Here is a 6,905-nt window from a genome sequence, read left to right as displayed (position 1 = left end):
AAAACAGGTTTTTTTAGGCTTATTTAAGGAGAATGTACATTTAACATAAATATTTGCTTTTAATCCACATTTTAGATACAAAACAGGGTCCAGAAATGTTATGAATAGTGTTTGGATGACAACAGGGTCTTTCCCCATCAGAGTACAGGTTAGACCATTACATGTCACAAACCATTTATTTTCCAAACATATACAAATACATTTATATTTCACTTTGGCAGCAGAAACTGTAGGTGAAAAATCAGTTTTAAAGTAGGAATTCATTAACTATTTCACACTTGTATTATGCTTTTACCATTCTAGTTACACACATAGAGAATCACAGTGGGACCATAAAAATACACATCTAGCATTTGAATGCTCTACGAATTTGAGAATGAAATCTATTGGTGCATAAACTTCTATGGCCTATATTGATGAGTTTCATTTTCAGAACTAAATATCCTAGTCAGTTACACACATATACCCTGAGGCTATAACAAGCTACAGCCATTAATATATATATTTTTAACTAGACAAGTATCGAGCACCTACTGTGTGCTTAGCACTGTGCTAGGCACTTAAAAGTGAGGTGGGGGTAATAACAGGTGTAAGACACAGCACAGTCTTCTGTGGTCTTGCATACTAAGATCATTCACACAACATTTTAGAAAATGCAACATTACTCAATTCAGTGCCAGAGTGAATTAGTTCAAAGTTCAGAGACATAGGAAAGTTCTCAGAGACCTGCTTGAGCATAGTCTATTTGGGATCTAAGAGATGTATATGAATAACTTGGTAATCATGGAGATTCAGTACTTCAGGAACATTTCGGTCATTCCATGTCAGAATCCTTAGCCATCAGCCAAAGATTCCGTAGGAATTTGACACTTCAAATGGCTAAGAACGTACACATTGGTAACAGCACACCAGACCCTGGGAATACTGACCGAAGAATGGTCTTTGTGTAGGAGGCGGTCTTCCTTTTCTAATAACTTGTTGGAGGGCCTAGGTGTTCACATTTTTTCACTTTGCTGCTCACAGAAGAGAAGCAACTGTTAAGGGTCTGAGGCAGCCATCTAGACAGCTGTAGGCTGTAGGTTGTAGGCTGCCTCACTCTGCCAAGTTGGAGATCAGACACCAGCCAGAAGAATCCTAGTCTTCTCTTGGTGTGGTGGCAGTTAATTCAGTTCTACCAGGCAGAATGCAAGGTCTGTTACGTGTCAGAATTAAGCAAGGCCTGTGGGTCCCCAGGCCCCTAGAGGATGACAGGTATACAAAGCTACTGGATAGGGAAAGAGAAGAGAGGAAGGGGAAGATTTGACAAAGGAGTACGTGCGTGGCAGGGGGTGGAGGCGAAGACTCTGCATTAGTGAGCCTCCAGTGTTTCCCAGGCCCTTGAGATGGGAGACCTTTGTATGAAAGCTAATTTAAAAACAAATTACCTATAACTCACTTGTGTTGAGTTGCAACCCCCATTTATCCCCAACTGGAGAATTTATAAGTAACTATTAACTTGCTAAGGATAGAATGACATGAAAAGAGGCATTTCCCTTAAGAGGGCATTTTCTGCCTAAACAGTATTGTTAACCTCCTATAGATTTGCCCTCAAACTTACCCTCAATTCTTTGATGACCTCAGGCAACCTTCCATTATTTTGCAAAACAACCAATTCCAGATGAACAGGTGACCCAGAGGAAGTTAGTCTTTCTTCAGCATCACAGACCACGTTGGATTCTTATTTAGTCTTTCTTCACCAGCTACAAGTATGCTGTAAAGTTGGCATCACCTAACAGTAACAGAACTCATGCTCCTTTGTTTTTGGTAAAGCATCTTAAAATATTTTTCCTCAAAATCTTGTCATAAGCCTAGTTTGCATATTTAGATTCTTTTCCATATCAACTTTACTGATAAAAATTTGCTACCCAGATTTTCAGTAGTCTGGAAAGTATGAAGTGGTAATGGGTAGAGTCTAGGTGGCCATTTTCGATTTATTCTAAATAATAGGTTAATTTCTTTCATTGGGTATACTAACATAGCTAGATCAGAGAAGATACAAGTAAAAATTTCATATATTTGACAAACACCAAGTTGTGCCAGTTAGTTGTAATAGAGGTTAGTTGTAATAGAGCAGGTGCTTTACATTTTGAGCAACGTGTCCTTCAGAAAGTCCTGAAGACTCCGATACAACGGAGCACGTGCTTTCACCGCAAAATGAAACGAACAACTAAGTTGGGTTCAATATAGGCAATACATTCACTTGTGAAACCTAGTCTCACTATAGTCTCAGGGAGTTTCAGATACTGTCCTGCAGGCAAATCAGCTATGTTATAGATGGTAGGGTGGGGCGGGGCTTGAGCTTAGAGTCAAGGCCAAGTGCTAAACCTAGAGACCAATCTTGCTTCTTATCCCCTTACTCTGCACGGTTTTCATTTTGACTCTTAGCCAGTATGGGCAGTACCTCAGTTTTCAATATAGGATAAACCAAACCAGAGGAAAAGATGCCAAATTTATAGAAGCATGATAAAGTGTTTCTGGAATATTTTTTTTAAATGGGTCAGTATTGTGCATTTCTTTCAGATTGATGATTTGATAAGAAACCTGTAGCACTGGGCAAACTACATTCATTTGGAATAGCTTGAATTCTGTCGACAAGCAAATGGTGGCTGTAGCATTAAGGCTTTCAGTCAGTAAGAACTTAAAACAACATGAAAGCTGTCTGGTTTATTTTTAACACTTCTGATTTTAGACTATGCAAAGAACTGGGGACTGTTTTATTCATTTTTATAATTGGTAAAAAGACTTAGATTTATCAAAGAAAAAGTTAGGATTTTTCGTGTGCTTTATAATTGAAGAAAAGAAAAAATTTGAATATTGAAGAAAAAATTTGAATATTGGTAGAAAGATAAAATTTGGATTTTACTTTAGAGGAACACACATTCCATTTTAAAAGTCATAATTTGCTTCATGCCAAGAATAACAAGAATCCTTTACACTTACATGATAGTTTTATACAGCAAGATTTTAAAGATAATTTATCTTAAATGGCAGTTATGACTTGGAGCAATAGCTCTTCAGTTAATCAGAAATGAAAATGAAGCTTTTTTTTTTTTAACATGAAATTCTGGCCCATGTCATGTATTCAGAGCATACATTTTTTTTTGGTTAGATTTGTCTTCAAATAGTGAGAACCAGTAATGCTTTTCATCGATAAGTGATATCAAGAAAGCTATGTATAATAAATATGTAAGTACAGTGTCAGTACAAACCTTGCAAAATAAATAAATTTGAACACCAGTTCAGTCTACTTTTGCTTTAAGAAATGGTTAAATTTCTTGTTAAGATGTCACAACTCAGTAATTAATTTATACATCATTCTAAGTTCAATTTGTGAAAACCCAAAGTGGAATAATCTGTGAATACATAAGCAATAAACTTAAAAAAAAAAAAAACCAGCATCATTCTCTACATAAAAAGAGATGCTAAAGAAGAGTCCACTATGGTGCATAATACAGAACCTACACCGAATTACTCTTTAATGACTCTTACAGAATGTATATACATTTGCCCCGAATCGTCAGCCATGAAGTATAGGACTAAACTAGCTTACTTGTTTTCAGACCTCTGTGGTCTTGTTCCCAGTTTTCTAAGTCAGGTCAGCAAACTATGGCTCTGTGCTGAATCCAGCCTGCCACCAGGTTTTATATGGCTCTTGAACTAAGAGTAGTCTTTATGTTTTTGAGTGGTAGAAAAAAAACCCAAAAGAGAATTATTAGTGACGTGAAAATACATGAAGTTGCAATTTCAGCGTCTGTAAGTGGTTTATTGGAACACAGCCACGCTCACATCTGTATGGTCTGTGGCTGCTTTTGCACTGTTAACAGCTGAGCTGAGTGGCTGCAGTGGAGACCAAAGGACCCAGAATGCCTAAAATCCTTACGGTCTGGCCCTTTATGGACAGAGTTTGCTGACCCTTGTTCTAAGTCCGTTACTGCAAGCTTAGCAGTGTTCCGATGCTGACATTTATAAAATGACCACCTCCTGGGCTTCTTGGCTGCATTCATCAGGAAACTGGGTGGTAGGTAGCCCTGTGCCATTTTGCTTGACCTCAGCGTGGACCTCATATCATGTGTGAAGGAGTCTTCAGAAATCATCAGTTTCCAGTTTAAATGTGATGAAGGTAAAGGAAATTATATTTGTTTCCACCATGTTCACTCTTGACTTCAACTTCTTACCAAAGGATCTTTACCTGTAAAGTGGTATACATAGGTTTGTGAGTATATTTAAAATGAAGGAGCAGCAACATCTGCAGTGTAGCAAGGGTTTAGTGTGGTTCAACAAAGAGAAACCCATAATTCTGGTGGCTGGTTTAGAGGAGAGAGTCTTGGCCATAAACTTGCAGTGTTGGGACGCCTGGGTGTCTTGGTTGGGTGTCTGCCTTTGGCTCAGGTCATGATCTCAGGGTCCTGGGATCAAGTCCTACATTGGGTCTCTGCTCAGCAGGACCCTGCTTCTCCAGCTGCCTGCCACTCCCCCTGCTTGTGCTCTCTCTGACAAATAAATAAAACCTTACAAAAAAAAAAAAAAAGAAAAAGAAAAAAGAAACTTGCAGTGTCGTAATGTGGTGTTCCTGGGAGGTGGAACGTGAGCCCATTTCTGGCCTGGAACACCACAGCCTTTAGAAGTGTTTTTTAAAATCACAATCAGATGAACTTCAGCTTTTCTAAAAGGTGGGATTCTTTCAACTCTGCATCATTTCAGAGAAGAGTAAGGTAAATAATTCTTTAGGATTTCTTAAATTATTAAGGGGTAACTCTTAAAACTTCAGGGGTGAAAGTTTTAGAACAGGAAACCTTATGTTCTCGAAAACACTAAACTTGCCTTCTTGTGAGCACAGAAAGTCTCTTCTGAGAAGCATCCCTTTCTGAGGACACCGTTTGTAAAGAAGTTTATAACATGAGAGTCATATTCCCATAGTTCCAACCATGGCTGTTTTTAAAGAAAAACTTCCCCAACTTTAAGCAAAGCTGAGGTCAACTGAATGATTCTGAATGTCTGCTTGCTTTAGGAAAATACAGTCCAAAAGCATACTTCTAAATCTACTCCTCCCTCCCACCCTCATAATGCTCATTTGTAGTAAGCTTCTTTGTGAGTCAGACATCCGGTGGCCTTGCACTCCTACAGACTTCCTTAATCCTGCGGCACGATGAGGGCTCCGTTCGCACGATGAGGGCTCCGTTCGCGCGGAGTGTGATGCCACTATCACTACGGAGGTCAGAATAGAGGGGTGTGTACAACCTGACATCTCGGATTCATTTGATACTAAGGTCTTGATCTGAGAAAATATTTTGAATTTTGATTACTGTCCTTAACAGTGTCTGCTCACAGACCCACTGCCAAGGTGAAGCATTCTCTGAAAAACTGGAGAGGCTCAATACTGGTGCTTAGTCCTAAAGAGAAGTGTTCTGTGCATAGTCACTATTATCCGATGTGTGACGTGGATTGCTGCTCTGGCTCTGCGAGTTCCTTCAGATGAGCCTTTACATACAGAACCTAAGTAACCGTGAACCTCTCAAAGTAGCTGGATACGCCAGTAGTCTGAAGGAGGGCGTTTCCTGTATTTGGTCCCATCTGTTGTTTTCGAAGAGCTTTGTATGTGTAGTACGGGGCACTGATTATTTTAGGAGTTTCTCCTTAAATGTAGAAACATAGGCTCAGTGTATTGGGCCTTCTTTTGTGCTCTTAAAAATCAGCTTAGGTCTTGCCAAAAGGTATCAATGAATTCTTTAATCGTGAGCTTCTACAATTTTATATAAGAAATTCCTGATCATGGGGCGCCTGGGTGGCTCAGTGGGTTAAAGCCTCTGCCTTCAGCTCAGGTCATGATCCCAGGGTCCTGGGATAGAGCCCCGCATCCGGCTCTCTGCTCAGCGGGGAGCCTGCTTCCTCCTCTCTCTCTGCCTGCTTCTCTGCCTACTTGTGATCTCTGTCAAATAAATAAATAAAATCTTAAAAAAAAAAATCCTGATCATAATAAAGCCAGACGATGAAGCCCCACAGTGTGAGCAGCAATGCCTTCATAATGCTAGCAGTCTCTCAATTTTAGAATGACCATGGTTTAGGTAAGGAGTGGGCTTTAATAATCACTGGGTGGTTCATTAAGAAATTAAAAAAACAACGACAACAACTAGGTTAACTTTTTTTTTTTTTAATTGGGTTCCATGTAATTTGTTTGAAGATGGAATGAAGTTTACTCTGTGGATACCAAGCAGTGGGTGGGCCACCAAAGTCTGAGTTCACTGCAGTTTCCAGATAGAGGCTGTTATGCAGTTTTGAATGCCAGATTTTTATTTTTTAATTGAGGCAGACCGTGATGAGGTTATTGAGGCTAAATCAAACCTCAAAATGGATAGCATGAAACTAAAAATCCAAAGGAATGAAAGCCGAATGACCCACAGTAGTCCTTCGAGAATATTTGTGTTAGTAACAGTTAAGGCAGTTCCAGGTCTGATAAAATAAGGCTGATGTAGTAGTTTGAACAAGTTGATTGTCTTCTTGGGACCTTCGTTAGACTATCTACAAAACCAGTTGGTCTAAAATTAAAATGCTGATGGGACGCCTGGGTGGCTCAGTGGGATAAGCCTCTGCCTTCAGCTCAGGTCATGATCTCAGGGTCCTGGGATCAAGCCCCGCATCGGTCTCTCTGCTCAGCGGAGAGCCTGCTTCCCGCTCTCTGCCTGCCTCTCTGCCTACTTGTGATCTTTCTCTCTGTCAAATACATAAATAAAATCATAAAAAAAAAAAAATTAAAATGCTGAAGGCACATGGATCTTCAAAGCCCTTTTCCTATTTTTTAGGTACGATTCTTATCTGCCTTCAGGGGACATCGTCCTCTGGGCCTGCTATGCCTTACACAGTGGGCCCCC

The 6,905-nt window shown here is 39.7% G+C and overlaps 1 protein-coding gene across 1 annotated transcript in view; it reads right to left on the bottom strand.

Annotated features, from left to right (window-relative positions):
• Nucleotides 1-3,800: 3,800 nt before the first annotated feature.
• The window catches only part of LOC111144941 (phospholipase C epsilon 1), a 276,379-nt gene continuing 273,274 nt past the window's right edge, over nt 3,801-6,905 (bottom strand). The window contains exon 32 of the mRNA XM_022499553.1: nt 3,801-4,228. The gene's annotated coding sequence lies outside the window, so the exon portion shown is untranslated. The remainder of the gene's footprint in view (nt 4,229-6,905) is intronic.

This window comes from Enhydra lutris, unplaced genomic scaffold (genome assembly GCF_002288905.1).
Source record: "Enhydra lutris kenyoni isolate GAN:26980312 unplaced genomic scaffold, ASM228890v2 scaffoldscaffold12, whole genome shotgun sequence".
NCBI classification, from domain to species: Eukaryota; Metazoa; Chordata; class Mammalia; order Carnivora; family Mustelidae; genus Enhydra; species Enhydra lutris.
This window is presented reverse-complemented; position numbering and strand designations above follow the sequence as displayed.